Source organism: Anser anser, assembly GCF_964211835.1.
Source record: "Anser anser genome assembly, chromosome: 9".
Lineage (NCBI taxonomy): Eukaryota > Metazoa > Chordata > Aves > Anseriformes > Anatidae > Anser > Anser anser.
Window position 1 is genome coordinate 15,032,239 of NC_139729.1, and position 27,670 is coordinate 15,059,908.

At 44.3% G+C, this 27,670-nt stretch overlaps 1 protein-coding gene and 1 long non-coding RNA gene across 2 annotated transcripts in view; both read right to left on the reverse strand.

The window, feature by feature from the left end:
- Positions 1-27,570, reverse strand: part of LOC310904443 — a 54,835-nt gene extending 27,265 nt beyond the window's left edge. The window contains exon 1 of the long non-coding RNA XR_014588348.1: positions 5,173-27,570. This is a non-coding gene — a long non-coding RNA (uncharacterized lncRNA). The remainder of the gene's footprint in view (positions 1-5,172) is intronic.
- GPC1 (glypican 1) overlaps positions 1-27,670 on the reverse strand; it is a 200,633-nt gene that overhangs the window by 161,484 nt on the left and 11,479 nt on the right. The window lies entirely within an intron of this gene.

Sequence of the window (27,670 nt, forward strand, 5' to 3'; positions counted from 1 at the left end):
AGGCTTCACTCTTCTGCTCACATACCTCTGGTTACAATGCCACCCTCCCACTATGCCCAAGGGGATGTGAGAACCAGGAGGCTGGAGGAGAACGGTGAGCACCAGTCCTCCCTTTGGGTGACAGGCCCCACCTGCCATTTAAGCTACCGCAGGCGCTACGGCAGCCAAAGCACCTGCACAGCAGTTCAGAGGGCTTGGCCCGGGGATTGGCTTCCCCCCGAACTCCTCGCAGAGCGGCCACTGTTTCAGCTCCATGGCCGCACGCTGGGTTGCAGGTGTTAACTCGCAGGCTCTCTGCTGTTATCAGTCTTGAGCGTTGTTTTTCAAGCAGTGACACATATAGAACTGAATCTAAGTTCTCATTAAAATTTAACATGACTCGGTGCCCTTAGCTTGCTGCTTCAGAAGTGAAGCCTCTATCTCAGATAGTGAGTGTTGTTATTTTCATACATCACAGTGCTTCTGAGTACCACATGCCAGCAGAATTCAGAAGCTGAGAATCAGCCCTTTATACCTTCCACTATTCATCACCTTTCACACTCTTCCTTTTGGCAACTGCTAAAGGCGATTTCCTTTTCCATTTTTGTGTTTATTTTTATGTCAGGGTTATCCTGTCCTCATAGTCCACCTACTTCTTCAGAGAGGCCTCTGATGTCAAAGCAATACTGGAGGAAGCTTAAGACAAAGAGTACAAACCATTAATAAATGGGGACCTAAAATGGAGTGTTTAAGGCCAATTTGGCATTTCTTAAAACTACATCGTTTAGGGGGGCTATTCAGGCAAAGACATTCAGGATGAGGCAGTATCAAACTCAGTACAGAAAACTCAAAGTCCTGTTGACTCTGATAGGCTTGGGATTAAGAGACTTCTTGTGGTATCAGGGTTTGAGTAAAGAAAAGCACATGGAGTATTAGTGTATAATAAGAACTATTTGCTAGCTATTAAAATACCCCCCCCCACACATATCAACCGCAAAACAACCGCCCAGCTTGAACAGACGCACTCCCCAACTTGGGTGCACCCTGTCTAGGTGTCCCTTATTTTTAGCTATGTCTCAGTGGCTGGCATGTCAGAATGGTGGAAAAGGAGAAAAGTCTGGCGCATCTCTGATGATGTCAAGACTGACATTTAAAAACTATTCCACAGCCTCATACAAGACAGACGACAAACGCCTGCAAAACATGGCCAGAAGGGATGCAAACCTACAGGAATATTGCAACACAGCTTCTAATTCTCGAGCAGCAGGGTCCATCAGTTATGACCTTGCTCTAACCAAGACAGCAGTCCACATTTCAGCTGTACCACCAGTCAAATAAGTGATCGGGAGAACCTTCCACTGACATGTTCCAACATAATATCAATATAAACACCAATGCTTGCCCAGTAAATGACATGCCTCCTACTACAGCACAGGAAAAGAGAAGAAAATAATAACCAGATGACAGTTAAAGTTACCAAATAGATGTGGCATAAACACAAACATGAAGGTATGAGGCACTGTAAAATTTGGAGAGTTTTACTACAAGGACAACTCTGTAACTCAACAGTGGCTGTCCTGCTTGGAAGTCACATGCTAGTGTCAGAACCATGGCAATAAAACAAACCTAAATACCCATAATCACCTCGTTAATTTTCTCCCCTGCCTCCATATATGTAGATGCATTTTATCAGCATGGAAAAGAGAGGTTCAAAACATTTTATGAAAAGCTAATAAATAAAACCAGGCATGAAAAATGCTTCAAACAAGACTGACGGCTTAATGAATCATACGAAGCATTTGTGCTACAGAGCAGTGATAGGCAAGGGGACACACAAGTGTTGTGCTAAGGTTTAAGGTGTTGCTGTAGGTGTGGGGCTTGGGACAGTGCAGAGCTGCCTTGCCCTAAAGCAGCACCGTGATCCCCAGCGCGCAGAGCCCCCTGAACACGGTAAAGACTGCTACGCCCTCTCAAACATGGCTACACACCCTGCCTTCGATGCAGAAACCATGAATGTGGACATGGCCACCAACCCCACTAAGCAAGTCCGGGAGTTAAAGAGAAACATTTAGCTATATATAAAAATAATTAAAAAACACAAATCAATTTAGGAGCCTTGAGCTTCAGTTCTTTGTATAATGCGTTCCAGTCAGATTGATACACCTGATATACTACCATAAAATAAGTTTAATTTTCAAAGTTTTTTTCTCTCTCAGGTCATTTTCCTCTTGTAGAGATTATTATTTAGCCATTATAAAGCACTTCTGCGACATATGCGCATGACAATTGAGTCTCTTCCCTTTTATTCAGTGTAAAAGAGTAATGAATATGATCTACCCAATGCACTAGAAACAGGACCTTAAGAACAAGCTGTCAGCAGGCCGATACATTGCGCTCCACAAGGCTGTCGCTGTTTTGCTGGCGGCAGATGTGTCAGCAGCAGGACGTAGGTCCAGGTACCTAGGCTGAACTACACCACTTCCACAGAAATTGCAATGAGATGCATCTCAATGCCAGGAAAAGCTGGGGCAGCATCAACCGTGGAAATCCTGGAAGCACGGCGGCGTGCCATGTTGATTCACACATACTCATGCTGTTTTTTCAGCTCTGCTGTTTCCCAGCAGGCCCAAAAGCCGAGCTCTGGGGCTGGGTGTAAGAAGCTAATACAGAAGATTGAGCATTACACAGGAGGAGTGCAACCCTTTTCTGCCCACTTATCCTGCGAGCTAAATGCAGATCAAAGGGGAGAAAAACAAATACTCTTTCTAACAAAACCCCAGTTGATTAAGGACTATAAGGAAAGTATTAAAAAGGACCCCTCCCTTCCAAGATAAAGACACAAACATAGCAAGCCCTGATAGATGTGCTTGCACAAAATGCCTTTTTTCCTGGTTGCACCGAGGCAGCAGGAATACCTGCTGTTGGTGGGCTACAACACCTCCAAGCCCCACACTGAGCTGTTCTGAACTCTGAAGCATGTGGAGGAGAAGTTTAAAAAACTCAAACGCGCTGTGGAACTGATTTGTGGTTAAAGGAAGGATGAAATGCTGAATCTGGGGCAATCAATAGCCCTGATAATGCTTAGGGCAAGATTTCCTGCTCCAGCCAAGCCCCATTTTCTTTGCCTTGAGACCACCGCCCTTATCACTGGGAAGATGACTTCTGTCTTCCCTCCTGCCACCCCATTCCTCAGCATTGCTGCACTACAGCATAGTGTCTGCAATGCCACTGCCAGCCAGCTGACAAACCCTGCAGGATGCTCATTTCCCACTGACATCCCCGGGAGTTACGCGCTTTTCACTGGGAAAAAACAAACACAACCACAACAAACATACATCCGGCACTTTTAAGGGTAAGTTCACTTCTAGAAACTGGGGGCCCGAATGGCCTGGGCTCTGCTTTCCTTTCTCCCCTCCCACCCCAGACAGCACTGAATCTATGCAACCTGTTTACAGTCGGTGCTGTGAGATGTGGCTAGACCCATTATTATTTTTAACTTATAATAATCCATAATAACAGCAATTAGCCCCCATTAAGCCAAAGATCTGTATGTTTCCACTTTGCAGGAACAGATTTTATTTCTTCTCTTGCAGCGAAGTATTTTTATTAGCCAGATGGATCATGAAATTATTACAAAAACTGGGATGTAAACTCTTTAAAAGCACTCAACTATGCACGCTTCCTTTTAAAGTAATTAATATTGATTTATAAACATTCAGAATTAGAGAACAAATACCTAATTCATCCCTAATCCTTCAGCCAGCACTGCTCTGTATTCATCACACAGGAATATAGATTAACCAGACTGAAGTTTTTAGCATGGGAAGGACAGAGCTGGGCAGTTATGCATAGCACCATGATACGCAATATGCTTCCACCACAAATTTACTGTAACGTGTGGGATTAAAACAAATTCAAGAGACTGCCATCTTCCTGTTCCATTTCTAGCTTTTCCCATAAACTCACAAACACTGAGATTAAAGCTATCAAATCTTTAAAGAGGATCAAACCAAACATCTTAAACTATGAAACGGTGCACTACATTGGGAATTAGCGCTAAAACTGGTATTACCTATGTATTATTTATTTTTAGTTTCATAAGAACCACGATTTATTCATAGCTCTGCCAATGACTTGTTTAACGACCTGGGACAAGACACATCTTTCCATTTCTGCATTCCTTCTCATCCTTTGCTCACCTCCTCTGCTCAGCAGTAAGGACTGGACTGCTCAGTCGGCCGCAGCAGAACTGCGCACGGTGTCATAGAATCACAAAGGCTGGAAAAGCCCCCCAAGATCACCTGGTCCAACCATCACCCCACCACCAATGTCACCCACTAAACCATGTCCCTAAGCACCATGTCCAGCCTTGCCTTGAACACCCCCAGGGATGGTGACTCCACCACTTCTCTGGGCAACCCATTCCAATGCCTGACTGCTCTTTCTGAGAAGAAATGTCTCCCTGGCCCTGCTGGCTGCACTATTCCTGACACAGCCAGGATGCCGTTGGCCTTCTTGGCCACCTGGGCACACCGCTGGCTTGTGTTCAGGTGAGCATCAATCAGCACCCCCAGATTCTTTCCCTCTGCACAGCTTTCCAGCCACTTTGCCCCAAGCCTGTAGCGCTGCATGGGGTTGTTGTGGCCAAAGTCGAGCCACGCTGAACATCACTTGCTTTGAACAAGGCCACCTAGTGCTGTTGCAATACAAACAACTAATTGTAACACAAGACAACATCTGGCAGTATTAACCTCCATTTCAAGGTACATGTCAGCACAAAGCATACCGCTTCGAAGTCAGTGCAGTTTTCTGAAAGGCTACTAGAGACAAATCACCACGTCAGGAAAGTTTTATCCTCTCCCCTCCTCCTAGCTGGTGGTGCCCTTCTGTTCCTGTGGGTTGTGTGACAGCTTTAAAAACAAAATGTTTGCTCTGCCAAGAAAGGTCTTATTTGCTTCAGTACTCTATCTAAAAACCTATTATTGGACAAACCATAACAGAACTGCCATCCTGTTGCATTATATCAGAGCGATTATTACACAATGAATATGGCTAAAGCCAGCTAGACAAATCCAGTAGAAGGGAGGCTCATCAGATCTGCAAAGATACTGACAGATTACTTCCAGGTACAAAGAACAAGGAGAACAGGAGAGGAAAAGTCACACAAAGACAGCAAATACACTGTACTCATACCTGTTGGTAATTCCAGTTCATCCAAGCATTGGATGGAGCAGAGAGTCTTGGAAGAAAAACCCTAGATCATATACTGTCCTCCTCTGTGAGGAGCAAATTTATTTTCCTAGAGCAGCTGTGCACTGGCATCATCAAGAGTTAGTGCTTCATTTAGCACAATCACCAGTTCAATGGTTTCAGGTGTTTCACAGCATGACCTCTGTCCACAGAACTAACCCCAAGGTCACCTGCTCCTACTCCTTTCTCTTAAGAAATCTGCCTTTAGGTGAGCTAATATTCCTTAGGATCACTTTTCACAGCATCTTCCCCACAATAATCAGATCTCGAATTTTTACAGTACTTAACTCTTGAAACCGTTTTGGTGTTTTATGAATTTAACAAGATAAAATACACAATTCTTCATCCAATACCAAGGCTCGGGAACAAAATGCTGCTGCAGTTAAACAGTTTGCTACGAGTTTTACAGCAGCAAGAAAATACCTTTCTATACATCAGAAACTGCATTTTGACACTCAAAACTGGTTTTCACTCAATGTTGTGCATCTTGTATATTAGAAGAGAAAGAACAGTTGTTTACCAGACTTTGAACTCCATCTCTAATATTGTTTGCGCTACCATCACAGCTGCATACCATCAACTAATTAACAGTGGTGAAACTACCCTTAAAGTTTATCACTAGAGGCTCTTTGAAAGGCTACCAAATATTCCCCATCCACATTTTTTTTAATTTTTTTTAAAGCAACACAGAAAACTGTTGTAAATAACACAGCAGAATTATGTGTTTTGCAAAGTATTGTCTCCTCAGCCGATCTACAGTCAGTGGCAGCTGACAAATCAAATTCTGGACAACACAGGAAACTCCCATTTGCTCAGTGGACATCAGGTCTGTGTTTTCAATGTAAAGCACATTTCCCTTTTTCCCAGGTCATCTCTCTACCCTCTATCTTGTCGCTTCAGATTACTTAACCACCACTCATAAAAAAGCATCCCCGATTGCCTACCTCTGCTGCCTGGAACAGCCCTCTTATCTGTCAGCTACATCAGTCCTCCAACTGCTTCCGAACTGTCTTCAAAACCTTCTTTGTTCTCTTCATTTCTTTTTTTTCTCTGTGATTTTGATGTAGTGGTTTGACTTAATGGAAATTTTCCCCCAGAAAACTGGGTATGTGCCACCAGTTACCTTTTTCACACACATTTTTAGATCTCCAATCAAATGAACAGTTGCATATAAAATAATACTTTATTTATAAGCTGCAAGCACTAATTCCCAACACTTATTTCAAAAATTCAAAGGAAAAATACCCTTCTCTATTGCTTTGTGTAGTTGCCATTAATACTAGTGGACATAGCATACCACCAGCGAGGAGAGCTTGCTCTGCTGTAAAAGGGTTTATTTGGGCAGAAGTTTTAGAGCAAGACAGTCATTTTATTCAACTCTGAGTCTGTTTAGTGTATCAAGGCACTACAGACCACTCAGTAAAAGGAGTGGTCCCCATCCCATGCAGTTTTGGGCGATTTGGGACTGGATGCCAAAGCTGTGCTTCCTCACCACAGTAAGTTTCTTTCTGGGAGAAAGAATAAGGAGCTTTAGAGGTCAGACAGGAGGTAAACAACAGCAATTTTTTTATACACTGCTACATGGAGCCTCAGCATAAATACCTCAAGGAACCTTCTCCAAACCAATGGGTTGGATTGCTAGGTGTTAGAGATACAGCAGTTTCAGGACTTCAAAAGCCAATATGCCTGGGAGACTGAATTTATACCTGCATTTACTGTGCAAGCCACATTACACACACATGCAGGGACATAATGAAAAAGATTTCCATGTTACTCCTTGTTCTCACAGGTGAGAAAGTAAGTCAAAGTGAAAGCATTACAGGTAAGTAAATGATAAATATACAGTAGCATTGATTGCATAAATATTTACCTTGACAAATGTTAAGGCTCCATTTTAGGAGGCTAATTTCCTTGTATAATTGATGGAGACAGATCAGAATCTGGACAGCAGGAATACCCAAACACAGGCTGGCCTGTGTAAAATACAGGGAAATGGCCTTGTGATTAGCTTTCTGTGTACGGTATGGCATCACACGTGAACAGTGGTAAGTCCTATCAACTCCAGATCAGCTCCCCAAAGTCACACTGACCACCAGGACCACCCTTTGGTTTTTCACCCTCTCTTATAAGGCAGAAATTCAACATGCAGAAACACATTTTGGCCTCCAGTCTCTGGCATTATAGGTAATCTTGTTAAGTATTTCAAGAATTCCCTATACATTGTATGCAATCATCAGGTTATGTAAACACTATAAACTTCCAAAGCTCGGCTTGCACAGGTAAGAAAGGGCACATGCATCGCTTAGCAGTCCTCTTCAACTCCAGAGCCCTTTGGTGAAGCCTGGAAATACAAGCTCATCACTCAACTGTTTGCTCTCATTTTCAGCCCAGATATTTGACACAAAGGCCTTATAGACTTGGTGTTTACGATCAAATAAAGCTTACTGAATGACAGGGAAAACTCCCATGCGTATTCAGTGCTTCCCATCTTCAGGTGAGCGATGTCCTTCTAGTTGGTAATGAAAAGGACGCTAAGAAGTCCTGAAACTACTGAGTGCCGAAGAAACACAAACTTGTGGATCCTATTTAAGCAGCAAGGAAATTCACTGTAAAAGCCCACAACATAAAGCACAATAGAAACTAGAGCCCAGATGTGCCGGGCACAGAGCCCTGCAGTAATTCACTGTCACAGCCACTGGCTTGTCTTAGCTGACTTAAAATGGAGGTGATATGAGGGACAAAGTAGCAACGAATGTGGATAGCCATATAAGTATGTGCTCCCAGTCATCAGTCCTACTTACAATTAAAGTGAAGAGAAACAACTGTCTCTCTGCAGTGGCACTGCCTGGGCGCACTCTCTTATGCTGGGTCTCTGGTTTCAAAGGGGGCCCGTGAAAGGAGGTAAAACGTCTGTGTAGTATGTCACCATGTTTCTATACCAGCATCCTGGTGGGGCTTCTGCCAGCCTCTGGAGCTTGAGATGGGTATTTGCTGTGCACTTTCATACTGGTCATGAACTTCATGACTGACACTCGCTGCAAAGCACCTTGTTATGTTCTAATGAAAGAAGCCAGGAAAAATAAATGATAGAGTAGTAATAGTGCCTTCTAAAATGAAAATCTGGAAAGTGTCCAGAGAGATCTATGCAAATTGTGTATTTTTAACCATAGGATTTCTGCAATAGTTTTCTATTAACCATCAATCACTAGTTTTAAATCTTGTCTTCCTTCATTATAAACCAGAAACAGAAACTACTGCAGTGGTCATTCACACTAAATATATTGCGCCCTGAAGCTGCAATTTACCTTACTTTTTAAATAACGATATTTCTCCCAATGCCCAATATAAAGAATACTGCAAATACAGCAACACTGTTATTTATTTGCAAAGGGAATGGAAAGGTTAAAGGCGAACACTATATAAACAGTTATTATTTATAGACCACAATGGTGTACTTTCTACTGTAGAAATGGAGAAGATATTGTCTATTCCCCAGAGAGATTTCATTTTAACTGAAGCAGAAACAATACAGAACAGTCATAAATGGTACATACAGCAGAGGACCACATTTTGAGCTGCCCTTATTTCTACACAGCAATACACAGTGATTATACCTAGACTTATAACCTCTCATATTTTCTATCTAAGTCTGTGTGCAGGTTTTTAAAGTTGAGTGCTGTATGAAGAAGTGCATTTTAAAAGGAGGGCTTTGTACAGCTCCGTACTGCCAATATGAACAGGTGGTGCTTCTCAGGTTAAAGAAGCACTAGCAAAGCCCAGCTCCTCATTTTGAACAGTTTCAAATTCCTGACTTATAAAAACAAGGACAGTATGCAAAAAGGACCAAGAGCATTCTGCAGGCTGCAGGAATTAATGACTTCAAATCTGTCAATTCAGATCAGACTCCAACAGGCAGTACAGCTGTGCACCAGCCAGGGCCAGGAGCATCCGTGCAAGGTAACCTTTGCACTTCGCCTTCTTCATGATATGCACATGAAATACAACAGCTAATTCAATACCTAATGATATCAGGATCTTCTTGAACGACTTTGGAAGTTAGGTGCCAAAATCCCATGTTGCCAAAATCCCATGTTACCTGGGTGAATTTTGGTGAAACGTGGAAACACTTGCATTTGTGGAAGTATTCCTGAGTTTTACAGACAACCAGGTACGCATTCAAATGCAACAGTTAACCACTACCAAATGGGGGCAACAGAAGTATTTTCCCAGCACAACCATCTCTTCAGGTTTTAAATTCAGAGCAACTTAAGATGATTTCTTGCTCTATAAAAATGCAAAATCCACAGCCTCACACGGTTTTTACTGCGTAGTGCTGTTGGGGTACAGGATTTTTACCAAGTTTTTTCTGTGAGTTTGGATGTGCTTAAGCCTATGATAAAAAACACTCTTGTTAGTGCTAATGCACTTGTATTAGCAGTGAAAGGCACTGAAAGAGACAAACCTCATGAGTGATAACCCCTCCCATTGTCCAAAGGCAGCACAGGACACGTTTACAAGAGGCACAGTTGGGATCCGAGCATCTTATTCGCAATAGCTTAGCTATCTTCTCCAAAAAAACAAGGCAATTCTGCAACCACAAAAGGATAAAAATAATGTCCTCCTGTGAGTTTCACTGCTGAGGCACTGAACTATTGCCACTTGCTTCAGTAGCTGGAAAAGAAATGCAGGTTCACTGACCTTTTCTCTTTTGTTGCTACAGAACGTTCACATCTGAAATAACAAGAACACCTTCGGAAAATCTCCCAAACCGAGCAACTCAAATGGGCAAATCTTGTGCAACTTTTCTGAATGTAGGGACTCTAAAAGTGGCATGGGATTGCCAGGCTCTGCTGTCTAAAAGATGGGATTAGCACGAGGAACAAAAAAGCACTGGTTACGTGGAGCCTCATATGCATCACTGTATACGGTAGGTTTGAAAGATGACCCAGTGCTCACCCACCAATACCTTCAAGGCACTCACCTGAGTATAACAAGAAACCCTGGAGCTTCTCTAAGCCACAGTACCAGCCGTGCAGTGCTTGGTGGCTTAGGGTGGGGCGGTGAAACCCTCCCTTTTTCTCACAGCCGCAGCTGTGTCTGCATAGTACTCAGCTCTCTGTGCTGTATGCAGCCACCCTATAGATTTGGTGTTTTACTACTACTTGGCTAGGATCTAGGAGCTCCAGTCAAAAACCTGGATCCTCCCGCACTTGCTCCCAAGGCACCCAGGACAGACATGGCTCCTTGCCCCAAGGACGCTGCTCATGAGCCGCAGTGTTCCCATTACAGCCCAGCTCTGCTGCGTTATGTGATTCGGAGACCTGGGCAGAGCTTCAAAAGCTGCAGCAGTAACAAATCATGACACCAGTTACTCCTATCTTGCTGTAACGTTAGGAGAACAAACAGAAGTATTTATGTGCCCAACATGCAGAAATTGCCACCTCCTCCACACTGGGCTATAGCTAGAGCTGCTGCTTGCCTTAAGCAGGCAAAATATAAAAAGACTGGAAGGTTGAACAGAAGTGAAGAAAATGACCAAAGGAACATAACCCGGTTCCTGTGCATGCCAAGCCCATGCTTGGATACATCAACGGCGAAGGGATTAAAAATAGCAAGAAAAAGAAAACCCAACACTTCAGTTTTCTACTCAAATCTTCAAGTCTGGGCTGGCTGCTGCAGTAGAAATACTTTGAGAGGAATTAGGAGGGATCAGTTAGTACATTGTCAAACATACATCTTTAAAAACCCTGAAAATAAACGTGCAGTGAGCTTCCGGTCCTCCCCAGTGAACTGCTGAGTTTTAGATGAGGACATTCCCACCAAAGCAAATGGGATTAGCAAGGTCACACTGCATCAGTTTATGATGATGTGACACCAGTTTTGAAGAGTAACTGGCTCATACAAGTCTCCCAAAGCCTGACCACACAATTCAACTCTGTAAGTCTATTTTGTTTCTATACTCAATACCTGCAGCATGCCAATGACTCGCACTTGTTTAACTGAACATGTTTGAAGTCTGTTTCTCCCAAGCAACCACGTGTTCATCTCTTCACAAGCATAATGGAGGAAGTCAGCACCAAATGTGTCCCCTTTCTTGCAGAGAGCTTTCAGCTATCCAAAGTTTTAATTAAGTTTCTGAGAGGACACAAAAGCAAGACCTCAGGTAATTATGCACTCATTTTTCCCTTGAGTTCAGTATTTATTTATTTTAGAACGTCTAACAGCTCTCTGGGGCTTGCTTTACAACTCAGGAAAAAGGATTACTTAGTCCCTGAATCTACAAACTCTGTTTTGTGTAAATTTTACACACAGAGCAATGCAAGGTGATTAAAGAAAGGCAGATTTTATCAAACTTTCTGAAAGCTTGATTTGTTTCATGGCTCATCTATCTTCATAAAACCCCCTGATGGTTGAAACAATGGGTAAAATTTCAAGACCAGCACTTAAGAAAAAATGTGTTTAGAACCACTTAACTTTATTGATTTTGATTTTTATCTTGTTTTCCTTTCATAATAACTGCTAAGTGCTTTTGTTTACTTTTTTAAACACACCACCTTAACACAACTATTAATAATAATTCACAGCCCACAATCCTTCGAATCTTTTTGCAATTCTCCAGGGAACAATGATCCATCTGAAACAGGGACAATCTTCCTGGCCTTAAAATCTACAAGCTCTTGTACAGACACTTAAATTTACACACACAGTTCACAGCAGCTTGTCTCTTCTGGGGTTTACAGCTTTCTTCATAATTAGGACCACCTACCCCTTACGTTTAATGTTGCTATCACCATGAGATAGGTCCATGTGTAAAAGCAGATGTTTTCCCACAAAGGTGCTGCCCTGGAGGTCCATTTCTGAAACATTATAGTGGATATATGAAAGTATGGAAACATACAGAGGGTTTTTTTTTGTTGTTGTTGTTAAGGGCATTTCATAAAGTGTTGATTCAGCAGCTGGAACCAACTCAATGACCAGGCTACACTGAAGGGGATATCCCATTAAGATACATGACAAATTGAGCATTTGTGTTGATATAAGATATGCTTTTCTCACGCTCTAGGAAAATATGGTGTATTATCTCTTTGTCTGTAAATTGAGGGTAACCAAAATGAGGATTATGTCATTTTGACATGGACCTTTGCCTCCCTCCTTTCCTTACAGGCTGCATGTGTAGTTTTTACCACTGTTCCCAACGCTTCTCTCCACTGCAGCTGGAGACCAGCAAGCCCTGCACAAAACCACCTTCGCAGGAGAAGCTGAGAAACATCATTTGCCTTTAGTTCAGGCAGCAGGTCACCAGGAGGCTGGCAGCCTGACTGCAGCTGTAATGCATGCCATACATGACATGGGCTCAATGAGAAACGAACCCTGTTACTCCCTAGCCTTCCCTTCCTACCCATAGGCCTGGCTCCTCTCCTGTCCTCACACCAATGTCACAAATGGACCGGAGACACCGTAGCTACATGGGACACATGGAAGGAATCTGCCCCTTGCTTGTGAGACAGTCAGGAACACTGCAGCCCCTCCACCACTTGGCTTTCCCGGGGACGTGCTAAGGGTCAACTAGACAACATATTTCTAGAAGGGGCTTATTCAGAGCACCAAACGCCCCAGCACAGGTGAGAGGTGTGCTTGCTGCTTAGCTGAGCTGCAGCTAGAGGAGACATCTTCCACGCAGAAATGCCCCAGTGTGCAGTGATGCCCACAGGGGCAGCTCTGCGTGGCTCAGGTCCCTAGTCCTGGCCAGCAACACAACACAGATTCTCATAGCATCAGTGAAAAATGGTTCTATCTATTCATGGTCTGCACTAAAGGCTAATTAATTTCATGCTAAACTATAAATCATGCAAAACCTGATTCTCACTTAACATTAATTAGCACCACCATAGCTGTACAATCTCAGTTATTTAGCATTCTAGCATGTTTGTTTGTAGCACAGGTTCTTATCCGTTTGGGCTCTTTATGGCATCCCTGAATATCTGGCCTATCTGGAGCCTCTTCTGCATCTCCAGTTTGGGAACAGCTGGATTCAGTCAGCAAACCTTGCCCTTCTGGTGTCAGGTGACATGGCCAGTCATGAACCCTGCTGCTGTCCTGAGACAAGGCAATGTTAAACGCAAGCCTAAAGCTGCACTGGTACAAGAGGAGAAATAAGTATTATTTCTGTGTTATCTATGTAGCAGATATAGCCCCATTTTATTCTTAGCCTGTCTGAATCTCAGATCTCTCTCTTAACATCCTGCATCACTAGTTTTTATCTGCAGAAACTTACAAAGCTCGAGAACACCATAAACAGTGAAACCATACTCATGGAAATCAAAGAAATTCAGAAACTTCAATTCTGAACACTGAGCTCTCAACAGAACCTTGAGCAAATCATTTCATGTCACAGCAATTTCATTTCCCAAACCACAAAACAGGACAGCAAATAACTTTGCTGTTACTTTAGTTAAGCAGCCATTCTTAAGTCTCTTAGGATATGCTTTGCAGATGGAAAACTCAGTGAGGAATTTATATATATAAATATGTATGTATGTATGTATATGCATGTATAAAACATTCAAGTGCCTGAACATGCTGGGATTCCAACATGGTAGAGCAGAAATGCAGTAAAGGAATCAAAAAGAAAATTTACTTCAGGACAGTAGCTCCGAAAGTATAACAACATGAGTTCTTTCCTCCCATAGGCACAATTACAGCCCATAGCATGAAAACCATCATGCATAGGTGAGGCAGGATCTTATTTTACCAGCTTGAACCAGTTCCTCCTTATTGCTAGTCACTAGAAACACCCCTGTTTTACGGCCTGGAGGAACATGAAAAAACAAATACCTTTCAAAGGCAGAAGACAGCAGATACTTTTATGACCTGTGGGAACAGAGGTCCTAATAAGCTTGCAAAACATTGCATAAATGTCTCCAGCTAAAATTGTTAGCACTAGATGGAGTACATTTCCTAAATGCTTAATTTTGAAATTACCTCCCAGTAGACTTTCTCCATCTTTTCTTAAACTATTAAAGGCAGGCAGCCCAGGTCCATGCAAGAACCTTTAACAAGGAACTATTTAGTCAATTCAACCGCATAATGAAGATGGATTTTGAATGGGAGGCATGTGGAGACTGCTGAGGGCCAGAAAGTGAAAACTGTATCAGTGAGGGGCATGTCTTAAGCAGGATTTCCAGGGGCATCTGGAAGGCCAAGGCACCAGCAAGCCACAACAGCTGTGCCAGCCAGGAGCGAAGCAAGGGATGTTTCTTGCTCAGGTTCACACGAATGCATCCATGAGGTCGAAAGGTGACAGTGCTCCTGTGGGCTGCTTGCACTGAGCAGGGCACAACCAGCCCTGCTCTCAGGGATGGCCAGGTTTTGAAATGGATGGTTCAGGCAGGACAGAAAATTGGAACTGCTAATAGAAATCAACAAATTTGAGCTTAAAAATGAAAATAAAAACAGTATTTCAAGATTGCTTTATAATGCAGACATAAAACAGATGATACTATTTAAAATACTTTGTAAAAGTACTGAAACTATCTTCCTAGCAGCAGAGCCCTGACAAATCGCCCAGCCACCTACATGCATTTATAGTTGTGGCTGTCCAGGAATCACTTACAACTACATTAGCAATGGAAGACATTAGACAGGGAATTAATTCCAAGAAACTAGAGTCTCAACAGCAGAAAGGGAATGAAGAAATCATAATTGCAGGCAACGGGGCAATGGGACAGTGTATCAGACAATCTCCTTGATAAAAGAAATGTGAATTGTTAAAAAAAAAAAAAGTCACACAGTCAGCAAGTGGCAAAGACAGCCTGAAGAAACAATCCTTATATCCACTTTAGGCTGCAGAATGCACACTTAACACTCTCCATTTGCGGTGGAAGACACATCTGGTCTCTGAAAAGCTGTGAATACGGACTCCTCAGCCCGAGGACTGCTTCTGCCAGGTGTAATTGTGCGGCTACGGCTCCTTGGGCTACAGGCAGCCAGCACCTGTCCCGGGGCACCCACCGCACAGAAACAGAAGAGCTTTTCTGCAGCAAATTTCTCTCTTTGAAAGAAATTCAAGGAGACTTGAAATTGAAGAGTATACCAACTGCACTGCTATTTCATGTGCTTGGTTTGACAAAATGGGATCTGGTATTTTAGATGGGCAGATCTCTTTATTTACTTACTCTCTGACAGGATGAAAGAATTTGTGCAGTAATTCATGTGCTGTATTTCTCTGTCCCGAGGTAGCAGAGAAAAGGTGCTTGAAACTGCCTTAATACACTGTGCAGTATTCGTTCTGCAGTCCTAAAGGAAAATTCCAAAAAGGCTGTTAAACCCTGACATACCTGTAGCCACAAATCTCAAGTCTGTTAGAGTACTGTGGGGCAAATAACCCCAATATTCTCACCCTGGTCCTTCACTCCTCTTCACAAACCTCTGTCAGTGACAGGGCTGTTTGGTCTGATGGGGTATCCCTGCTCTCAGGCTTTCCTTCCATTGCTGATGTCTGGCTCCAAGTACACACACGATGGCAAGAAATGAGCCCAATTTCAGCCCAGTTTCCTTCAGCCCAATTTCCAGCCTGCTGTCCCTATGGCAGGGCAGGTGTGCAGCACAGAAAGGAAATAACCAGCAGCCCCACCGTGGATCTCCCAAGCCAATGAGAAGCTCATGGAGACAGCTGTGCCCCGAGCAGGAGAGGAACAGCTGAGCACTGCAAACCACAAAGGCTTGACCAGATGGAGGCCCTTACTGGTGGACATGTGTACCCAACTGAAGTGCCTTTTTTGTTTGTTTTGTTCTGTTGCTGATGAGTGGGGCAGAGGAAACACACTCCAGATACAGGTGCACACCTGAACCACAGCGTGCTCTGGGAAGAGTTCAGACCCAGTGACAGCCAGGTCTCTGTGGCCAGAAGCCTCTGGTCCACATTTCTCAGCCTTGAGATGGTGACAAACTTCTGTGTGCGACACAGTCAAAATCCAGAGCAGGTGTGGGAGCAGCCCTGCTGGCACTGCCCACCTGTGCACACAGGGCAAACCAATTCCCCTCTCCTGAGGGGCAGACCCAAACTCACGGCCTGCCCTCCACCCCTATGCGCCAGGTTACTGCCTCAGGCAGTGCTGATCGCACAGACCAGTCTTCATTTCGGTCAAGATTTCCCACTCCCTCCTGTTCCTCAGCTCCCTACTGCTCACCTCCCCTTCCACAAGCACAAAGTCACGTCCCAGCTCTTTCCAGCACACGTCTTCATTAGAGACAGAAGTCCTGAGCATAAGCAGATCCTACACACGTGGTCCTCACGGGAACAGAGGCACGAGCATACTGCCTCGCCATCTCGCTGTGCCAAATCACCAGACCAAACCCTTTGAAGCCAGGCTCTGCTGGTGGAGAGACACTCGGGCAGCCTGTGCCAAATCCACTATTTGCCACACAGAAAGTTAGAGATTAGAGTTTTCTTGATGCTGTGGTAGTACTGTATGCATTTGTTAGTAGATTCTGGTGGTTCCTATGTATCGGTGACAAGATGCTTCACTAGCACAGGCAGACGTGTGAGTGGTGATTTGCATGCTCCCATATACGCGTCGTGTCTCTGGCAACAGGCGCAAGGCTGAAACTGCAGAGTATGGCTCTAGCCTAGCTACAGATTGATCACAGAAGCGACTGACTTGTATTTAACTGACACACATCCCAAGCCTCATTTTCAATGAACAGTCAGCTTTTCAAGGGACAGACTGGGGCAAGGTCATTCAGCAGGCTGCAAGAGCTAGGGCCAAGCAAACACAAGGATCTGTTAGAGTGGGATTGCAACAATGGCTTCCAGTGAAGTCAAGAAAAGTGGAAACAGTTCAGTCCACACAGGTGGTTTTGGAAAGCCTGCTCCTGAAGTGTTTTGTGTGCCAGTAACTGAGCTGGCCAACGGAGAAGCCTTAAGGCTTCAGCCCAGTTGCTCTTCCCCATTTGTTCCGAGCACTGGACCTCCTGCCTGGCCCGAGCTTTGATAGCTGACAGGGGTGTATGTGAGAGGATGCAACAGAAACACGAAGACTGACGTGCTTCTGCTCAAAGTTACCAGGGAAATCGTAAACCCCTGCCTGTGACTCTGTTGCAGAAAGAGAAGATTTCTGGCTCCAGAACCATTAGTGCGTATCCTTTCCTCGTGACTAAACTCAATAAAACTCAAGCCCCTGACCTTTGTGTGTGACAAGTCAGATTTTCACCTTGTCAATCCTGACAAAGGGGCTTTACAGACTGTCCTTGTGCACCACGGGCAGCCCTCCTGGGGCCTCATCAAATGCTGCAGAAATACTGCTGAGAGCAGAGGAGCCCAGACAGACAGCTGGTTTGGGAAGCCCTGTAAGCTGTGATCTGGACAAGCAGGAAGCAGCTTCAATTTGGCTAGACTTCTGGTTTCTTTGCATGAGACTGGTGTTTATGTAAACAAAGTGAAAGCAGAGGCTGCAGTGGTGACAGACAGCCTTGAGAGCTTAAACAGAGGTTAGGATCTATGATCAGGTTGTGCCTTAGAAGCGCTTTTTAAAAGGAGCTGTTAAACTACCAGACTGGACAAGGTAGAGAGCTTTCCGTTATGAATTATAGATAAGCTCTCTGATGTAGCAAATGCCAAATATCCTGATGCTCAGATAAATGCAAGGGAAGAGGTAGAAAAAAAACATGCAGAGACACCTCATTCTCCAAGCTGGTGTGAGTTTATAATCAAAGATTTTTTTTTAGAGGCCAAGGGCCAGACTTTCAAAAGTACTCCCATACAGATCTTAACAAGCAGTTAGATCTTCAAAGAGCTCAGCTCTGATTCAGGCACATAAACGAAGTGGACAGATTAAAATAAAACAAAGCAAAACTCACGCTGACACAACAGCAGCTGCCCGTGTCCACAAGCAGCTGAGAGAGACAGCTGAGAGAGAAACGTGGGCCGCTGGGGAGAGCTCTGGCAATGGCACTTGGGTCAGAGCCGCCCAGCTCCGTTGCTCCCCCTTCCACAGCCTCACCCCGTGACGCTACTGGGAGAGGTCTCACTCCTCCTGTGAGGTGCTGGGTGCAAAGAGCCTTGCAAAATCCTGCCGTGGGAATGAAGCTGGAAGAAAGCACCGCGGGCAAAGCATCAGAAAACGTAGTATGCTATCAAGGGAAGACTCAGAGGTGGTGAAGTGGCCTTGGAAAATAAGCCCCATTTTGGGGTAAAGAGCCCCATGGGATTTGGCAACTCAAACGCATACATTATATTGCAAGCAAACACCCCAGCTTTTGCAGATGTCTGTGAAGTGCTGTCAAACAGCTGTGGAGAAGGAATACGAGGAAGTTGCCCATAAGAAAATGCTTAATTCAGACCAAAAAGGCAGGAGCGAAAGAGCTTGGCAGAGCTTCTGAGAGTAAAGCTACAAACCCCACTTACTGGATTTCCCAGTATCCAGACTTTCAATCTGATAGAGTTGAAAGACACTGCTCTGGCCTGCCAGAGCCCTGAACCAGCCAAGCTCAGCCCAGCTGCTGCTGTTCACAGCTACAGCAGCACCTCTGAACGGCGAGCTCCTAGGGAAACAGCTCACACCAGGGACAGCTGAGCAATGCTGGGTAACTGTAAACCAGTTCAAAAAATGTATATGCAAGTATACTTACATTTTGGGGAAAAAAAAAAGTAATTTAATCTATTTACTTAGATTTTGTTGTTTTTTGTTTTGCTTGTTTAAAACATTTATGTTTTTTGTCCCCCACCATCCACTTGCATGAGTCCACCTAAGAGTTGAGGTGTCTGTGGAAGTAAGAAAAGTTACTTTTGAAGAGACATCCAAGTCTTCTAGTGGAAGTATTAAAAGCTGATATCCTATTGCTGGTGTTATGCTTGGCCCTCTTATCCTCCACTACCAGCTGTCATTACCAGTCAGCCTAGGACTAGGACCTGGCAGACTTCTGGTGGACAAAAGGTCTGAAAAGTTGAATATTTTACCAAGGTTCACAGATACCAAGAATCCTTTAATTTTCCTACACAGACCTGACTTCCACAGCACTGAGGACCCACTGCAGGATGGCCTGCCCTGCCCTGAGCAGGATAACTTACACCTGCAAGTTTCCTGGGTTACAATGAGAAGCCCCGGGTCAGAGTGGAAGCGTTTGGTTGCACTGTGGACAATTCTGGGCTCTCAGGGACATCTTTGATGTGTGTGATGAGGGGTTGTCAGCACACTGCACTTCAGAAAGAGACCTGCCTTCAGGATGGCAGATATTATTTGCAAAAACCAGCAGCAGAGCCAAGACAGTGCACAACCTTCCTCAGTTTGTACCACCATAAACATCTGTCCCATGGAGTGGCAAAGACAGGTCGTTAGGAGAACTGCACAGTTGCTGTCTCATGAAGGAAGGTTAAAAGACTGGGGAGCTCTTCTCTACAGTTTCATTTCTAACATGTACCAGGACAACAGTCATGCTTCTCATCTGTCATCTCTTCTCTTCTGACCTTTGTTATTGGTCTGTGCAGCATTTCATGGCTGGTGGTGTCTTGAGTACATGTGGAGACATTCATCAGATCTTTGTGCATGAGGCTGAATGGGATATCACAGGACTACTTTGCACAATCTAGTTGTTTTTTTCCCACTCTACGTATATACAAGCTAGCCTGCCAGACTTAATCCTTCTTCTCTGAGGCAGGAATGAAGTCCAGTAAATTGTACTTACCAAAAAGAATCAGCTACGCTGTAAAAAACAAATTCAGAATAGGCAAAACCACACGGAGAGTTAATTTCTGGGTATATTAAACTCATCAGGACATCTCACTACTCTGCCTTTTTCCAGATGAATTTTACAAAACAGCTTTTTGAGCTGCTCCAATCATGTTTCTTTATCAAGGAGCATCCTTTCTTGTTTCCACAAAGCCAAAGCCTGCTCTGTAGAGAGTCCTGAAAATAAGAGATAGGTCCTGAATATCTGTCACTTGAGAGGTTAGCTTAGATTGTTTTTAATAGTTTGTGGTACTCATAACTGGTTTTAAACTGACAGGGGAAGATGATGAAAAGAATAAGATCTGTGATTCTGAGCTCACATCAAAGAGCAGCTTTAAAGAATGAGTAAAAAGGCTGTCAAAATAGGAAGGCTTACCCAGCTGCCTAACAAAGTAGGCTTCAAACAAACAAGAAACAGTGGCCCTAAACAAATTAACCAGATAGGGGAAAGTATTAGTTGAAATGTAAATATTTAACAGCCCCCTTTTCTACTAAGAGAAAGACAAAAAGCATCCCAAAAAAACTGATCACAAAAGAGATTTTTTTTGCTGTACAAAGAAAGCACAGCCATAGGATTTGGAAGTACTTACAGTTCTTTTCTGCACTACTGCCTACGTTAAGTCATCAGCCTGAGATCAGCTCTCCATTACACCGCACAGTCTACAGACTATTCACTCCCTGACACGAATTTCTCCTACAAGTCTTCTTTAAACTTCCCTTTGTACCCCCAGCTTTTTAACTGCCATCACAAACCTTCAAGATTTAACCCTAGGAGACAAAGGAGCAGTCTCCTGATGCAAAGATTAATGCCACTCTACAAAGAAGTGCAGACATATGAATTATCCACAGGTCTTTCATTCTGACAGAGCCTTTTGCCCCCGGCAGTTTGCAAGGCAGGTACATGCACACACCCTGCCGCTGGAATGGAGCCGCCTCGAGGGTGAAAGGCAGCAGCCGGCAGCTCCCCCTTGGTTTTGCTTCCCTCTGGATCTGCAACGCACAAAGCAACAGCAGTTTCCAGAGCTTTTCCTCCTCCATGCTGAGCTACCTCACAGCAGATGGTGTTGGGTGCTTATACCTGGAGTAGCGCTTAGCAATCCCAGAAATACATTCCCTAACTTGTCTTTGACATTTCCTAGACTAGTTCAGCTTCAGAGATGAGTAGATTCGCAGTCACCAGGCTTGAGGAGAGACCATCATCCAATGCAGGCAAGTACTATTCAGTGTGGGAGCAAAATGCCTCTGGCAGCAGCCACTCCTGTTGCCAACCACGATCTTCTAGGTCCTCAAACAGCTCCATTTCCTTTTGAAAGCTGTACCACTATGACCATCTGGTATTGTCCTCTTCCCCTGGTCATCTCCCTGGGGAAAAGATGGTGTGACCAGACCATTCCTTAGCATTTAAGCTTTATTAGTAAAGTCCTTTAATGGATTCAGCTGACCAAATGATCAAAATGAAGAAGAGCCATGCAAGCTTGCACACTTTTTCAGTTTAAAACAGATGAAAGAAAGTGCTTCTTGACGCAGTGGGTGGTAAACTTCTGGAGCTTGCTGCCATTGGCTCTGTGGAAGCAGACAGTACCCATCAGGCTTGACAACAGATTAGATTCATGGTCCATTAAAGGCCGGGGAAGGGATGTACTTTCTGATATTTCCCCTTCAGAAACTGTAGGTGTTGGGGACTACAAAGTGAGAGGCTTCAGAAGGGTGCCACGACCACACTCCCTTCTGCTATCACTGTGAGAGCCTGCTCAGCCAGACAGACCACGATGTGACCTAGCCAGATGTTTCTTATGCTCATATCAGGCAACTGCAGGGCACCAAAGCCCCTGAGGCACCACTCCTAGGCTTGGCTGTAAGAGCAAGGAACAGCTGCCCTGTGAGGGTCAGACACCGCGTGTTGGTACATGAAACCCTCAGAAGCTCCAGAGCCCTGCTTCTGTACCACCATCAGGCAAAACCCATCGCCCAAAGCACTGCAGAAAGAAGCTAGTCTTCTTCATTCTGAGTTGTTTGCACACATTAACATCTAAAGCGTGTGTCTCACTTTGTTGGGTGCAGCTCAGCAGCCAGTCCAGGGAACACAGCCGTACAGAGGATGGTCATGCAAACACGTTCATGCACAATGCAGGGGAGGGCTGGGGAAAAAAGTCACCCAACACACCGGTTTTTATGCCCGATTTGATGTGCTGCATGTGTGATTACTGCAGAAATCAACGTGGGTAATTAGGGCCATCTGCACCCAGTGCTACCGTTTGTATGTGTATTCATAGTAACTGCAAGTTAGTTAGGCATGCCGCTGCACAAACATATTAAACAGCTAATTAATTAAAAAAACAGACCTCTGCTTAGGAGGAGCCCATCACCAACTAATTACAAGGATATATCTTCTCCATCTGTTAGATATTTGCCCCCTCCCCAAGGTCACCAGGGAAGATGCAGTGGGCCTGCAGCCTCCCCAAGGCCGCGCTGGGGCTGTGCGTGCTCTGCCCAAGCCCCTTCTGCTGCGCAGTGAGGCTTCAGACCATGCCTGCTTCTGGAAACACGACCCTGGCACCTCCACAGAACAGAAGAATGCTCTTGGATTACCTCAGGTGCCCTTTGGGTTAGATGCCAAATGTCTCTGCACCACTCCCAGCACGCCACTGCCAAGCACAGAAGAGGCTAATTGCATGCCCATTAACGGGGCAGCAGAGCAGCAGCCCAAGTGAACATCCCATAAAATGCTGGTTCCTCTTCCACCTCCTGTTTCTATGGCAAACTCCTAATGCAACAGGAGATTATAAATACACAGAGGACGGCTGTGCCCCAGTGCTTCACTGGCATATGGTTCTGTCTTCAGTCAGAAGCCACGGATTTAAATTTAGGGCTGGAGCAGGAGGTTAGGTTTCAAAATTCCAAGATAAATCCTCAGAAAGAAGGCAATAAGACCAGAATTTCCTCTCTCTGGTACAACCTTAGAGCAGATGGGAGCACGGAGTCAGTGCTGTTGAGCAAACCACAGTTCTTGTGCAGCCCTGAAGTGCTGCAACCAGCTTCTCAGCTACCTGGGGACAGCCGCAGCTCTGGACCTTTGTCCCAGCTGCTGCTCCCCTGGCACTGGTCGAGTGGCCTGGGCTCTCAGGGGATGACCAAACTCTAGGGAGCGAGATTTGCTCCAGCTTTTGACTTACAGCAATCCCTTCTGTTACAGCAAAGGCTGCCAATACTCCACTTCAGGTTGAATCAGCACTTTCAATATCTCCCCATCCTTTTCAAAAGGGGTGTCAGTGTGAAGAGGTAAGCTACAGGCATAACAGCTCAGGACATTTTCACTTGTGATAAAAAAGGAACACATACATTTCAAATCATTGTGAAATACTTGTGAAACAAACCAAACCCTTCTTCCACGTGAAATGCAATGCTGAAGAAGCCACTACAGTCCAACAAAGTGCAAAATGCTTTTATCATCTGGCACTGTAAATGCTTTTGAAGCATAGATACCCTAGTTATTGAGTAGCTCAAGACAGCTTCACAGATTTTACTTTGCTTATCCTAGAGCTAAAGAGGCAATTCTCACTAAAGAAAGGGAAAAAAAACTATTGCTCCATGTGCTGGCACACAGGCTCCAGCCAACGGTGCTTTATCAAATGATACCTATGAAAATACCACATGTGGATCATCACACTGTTGACCAGCCATTCTGATGGCTTTACACTTGCTAAGAAGTCTTCTGACATTCCCTGCAAAACCCCCAAATTTCTACAGCTTCAAATGTGTCCTAAACTCTGTAGACCAGAAAAAGGCAGAATGCCATGCTAAAGATCCCGTCTGCAGCTCATCTCAACTGCTGCAAAGGGTTTAGGGCAGGACTGAAGCAAGCGAGCACCACACACAGGCACTTTGAACAGTTCTGGATGATTCTGCTGCAGGACCACGTCAGCATCACTGTACGAGGGCTTGCTTTACATGTAGACACACTTCCTTTACACTTTCCTCCAAGCACTGACTTTACCATTGTACAAAGCACAAAATTATTCTGACAGGATCCACAATTTGGTCCTTCTAAACTAAGGAAAATACCTTCAAATAAACTTCATTCAACGTGGTCTGAACAATGTGTCTTCTCCCACCCCTTCTCTGACTGCCCCCTCTGCACCAAGGACGGCACACACCCTGAGCAAGCCTTTTGGGATGGTCTGCAGCCTTCAGAGCTCCTGCCTGCTCGTCCCAACCAGAAGGAACTACTCTGCAGGCCAAGTTTTCCTCTGGTATTTTCCCCTCCTTATGTTGCTTGACCACCTTAGGCCTGCTAAATCAAAAAAAAAAAAAAAGAAAAAAGGTCACCTAAACAAACCCCTCCATCCTCAGTTCCTTAATCATATTAGAAGCAGCAAACATGCTGAGTTAAGCGCAAAGCAAGCAGTATTTTTATTTGGTTAATTAGAATTGCTCATCAAATGAAAACAAAGGAATGATTTACCGCAGAACTGGTACAGGTAGTTGTTGCATAAGTACATTCCTGCATATTTGGCTACTTCTGGAATATTTTTTAATTAACCGTTTCTCCTTGGCTAAAGCAAACCATAGAAAACAAGGAAAGAGGAGTTTCACACAAGGACACTGCCGAATCCCTCAACTGCCATCTTTTTTTTTTTTTCTTCAGGGAGGATTTTAAATTAAAAGCAGATTGTCTTCATTAGTGTTACCAGAAGCCATGTAACTGCCAAAGCTGACAGAAACACAACTGCGATTTGTAAATTTGGCAAGTGTCATTTTCTCTTTCTACAAACGCTGGGTAACATCATTCATATTAAGAGGGCTTTTGTGGGGGACACTGTGCAAAGAACAACTCCTTCCCTAGGAGTGGAAAAACATCTCCAGAGCAGCAGCTTAGTATTCTAGGATGCATAGGATCTCTCCCCTTGCTTATTTCGCAAGGAAGCCTAATGCATTAAATTTGGGCTGAAAATGGTCAGACAGTAGAAGTGCTACGAACTGTCTTCTCCTGATGACTGAGCAGAATACAGTAGCAAGCCCATAATAAACATTTCAGCACTGATCTTCGACACACAGCCGTACTCAACCTTTCCGTGACACGCTGCCAAACCCTCAGCAGCCATTCAGAGCTGTTTCCTACAGAAATCTCTGTTCTCTTTATCTCAGTCTAGTTGAAAAAGCTGATAATACCCTGATAGGAAAATTATATTTCTAACAACAGCAACTGTGTTTGCAGGCTTCGTGGTCTTCTCCAGAGCCTCAGCTTCAGCGATAAAGGGAAAGCTTTGGTAGTATTTTTCCTCTTTCGAATTCCTGTATGAATAGCTGCAGAACTGATAGAGGCATGTGTGCGCAAAGCAGCCTGCCAGGGCATGAGAGCAGGCTGCAATTAATGAACAAGCTCCTCCTCGTTTTTAGGGTTACTCCGCACATACCCTGGTACATCAGTCTCCTACTCACCAGTAACTTCTGGCATCCAGCTTTTAGTCTTAGGAAGAAGGCTAAACATACACAAACAAGGTGTTTAAAAATAGGCTGATGTAGTTGAATTTCTTTTACACGCCACAGTGCAGATGCTGGCCTCAGGGGCTGAGCGGAGGTGCTGACGTGAAAAGGAAGCAACGGGCGTGACCCCGATGCTTTCTTGGGTCAGCAACAGCCTCCTGAGCACCGCCACCATGGCACCAAACACGTCGCTGGCACGACGCAGTGCCACAGCCCGAGCCTGCCACGCGTGGCTCACCAAGTCTCACGATGGAAAGACTATGACAATTTTAGGATGGAAAAAAATAGAGAAATGGGGAATCTATAAGCACGTTGCACATGCTCAGGGGCATGGCACTAGAGATTGCAGCACCCCTCAGTTATCTATTCCCTTGGCTATAGCTGAAATGGGAAGGTCTGAACACTTCATTAAACTTTGCAGGAAGCAGTTTAACACAGTAAGTATTACCACAGTCACAAATGGAAAGTCTGTCTGTGATAATTAGGATTCTACTACATATGGTTTTATTAGATGCTATCTTATAACCAAGATAAAAATAGCTGGCTACATAGCAGTCACCAGTCTCTCAGCTGACTTAAAAATAAAGCAACAAATGTAGTGCAATGCCAGGCACAGAACCAACCGAAATAATGTTAACCTATATTGAAGCCTGCAAAGGTACCAGCTGTACACCTACACTTGAACATAACCCAGAGCTAATGTCCAGTGACTCTGCGATTCTGGTTTGTATCTTCAGAAGAACTGGAGAATCCAGCTCTCGTTGTGTAGTCCAACTTTCTTCTCCCACAGTGAGCAGAGTTCATTATCTGCTGAACCAAACACTAAGCAATGAGTTAATGATAATTAAACTGAAAGAGATACAGATTCGAGGAATTTATTATCATCTGATCTGCTAACTAAATTTAGATACCTGTAATCAATTAATAACAATGGAAAACAAAAACAAGAGAAGAGCCACCAACAACAGGCTTGTAAAAATCTTTTTAGTGAGGCCCATGCATCTTGGTTGGGTTGAACAGCACAGCATCTTAATAAACCAAAAAAATTGTCTTTATAGATGAGTAACAGAGGCAGAGCGTGGCCCTAAATTATGCCCTTACTGTTTATTATTCATGTACCATGGGACTGACAAGATTTATGGTCCCATTGTGATAAGTACTGTATAGTGAAATATAGTGGAACAGTGAGATGCAGTACTCCAAGACTTTGTAATTTAAAGACAAATTACAAACCCAAGATATTATAGTTTAAAGATGGTAACGCACAGATGGGGATTGGAGATACAAAGAGATTAAGCAACTTGCCCAAGGTCGTGCCAGATGTGTGCCAAAGCAAAAACCTGAACTCCCAACTCTGGAGTACCAGTACAGCTTTTGTCTTACATATGAGAACATTGCTTCTCCCCTGTGATTTCACTAGATACCGTATTTCATAAACTAACAAGTAAATTCAGAAAACACAACCATTGCAGGGTATTACTGGAAGGACTTCCTTTCACCCCTACTCCTCTGAAGACCTTCGTTAATGAAGGAGCTTCACCTACGCATCCCCAATTTATCCACGTGTGGCACGACTGCACCATTTGCACAGAATCACAGGATAATTAAAGCTGAAGGGCCCTCTGCAGCCATCTAGCCCAACCCTTGCTCAGAGCAGAACAAACCGGAGCAGATGCCCCAGGGCCTTGTCTACTCAAACTCTGAATATCTTCAAGGATGTATATTCCCACCGTCTCTCTGGGCTCTTGTTCCAGTGCTCGATCAATAAAGCTGAGAAAGTTTTTCCATGCAAATAATCTCCCTGGTTCCAACTTGTGCCTGCCACCTCCATTCTGTCCCCACACCCAGCTCTGTTTTCTCTATTCCTGCCTGTTCAGTAGTTGCACACAGCAGCAGGATTTCCCCCAGCCTTCTGTTTTCTAGACCTTACTCCCCAATGCTGAACAAGTCTAGATTTCACCGCTTCCCCTAGTACATCACGTTGTGTAGCACGCTAGACATCTTGGTGGTCTCTGCTGGACTTGCTCCAGTACAGCCATACCTTTCCTTTACAGGATAGCCCCAAACCAGGCATCGTGCTCCACATACAATCTCACAAGTGCTGAACAGAAGGGTACAATTTAATTGCCCCCCCCCCCCCCCCCCATTTCTTTTGCACGAAGCATTCAAATAGTTATTTTCTTTAATCAATTATTGTGGTTTTGTTTCACTTCACAAAACAGCACAGGAAC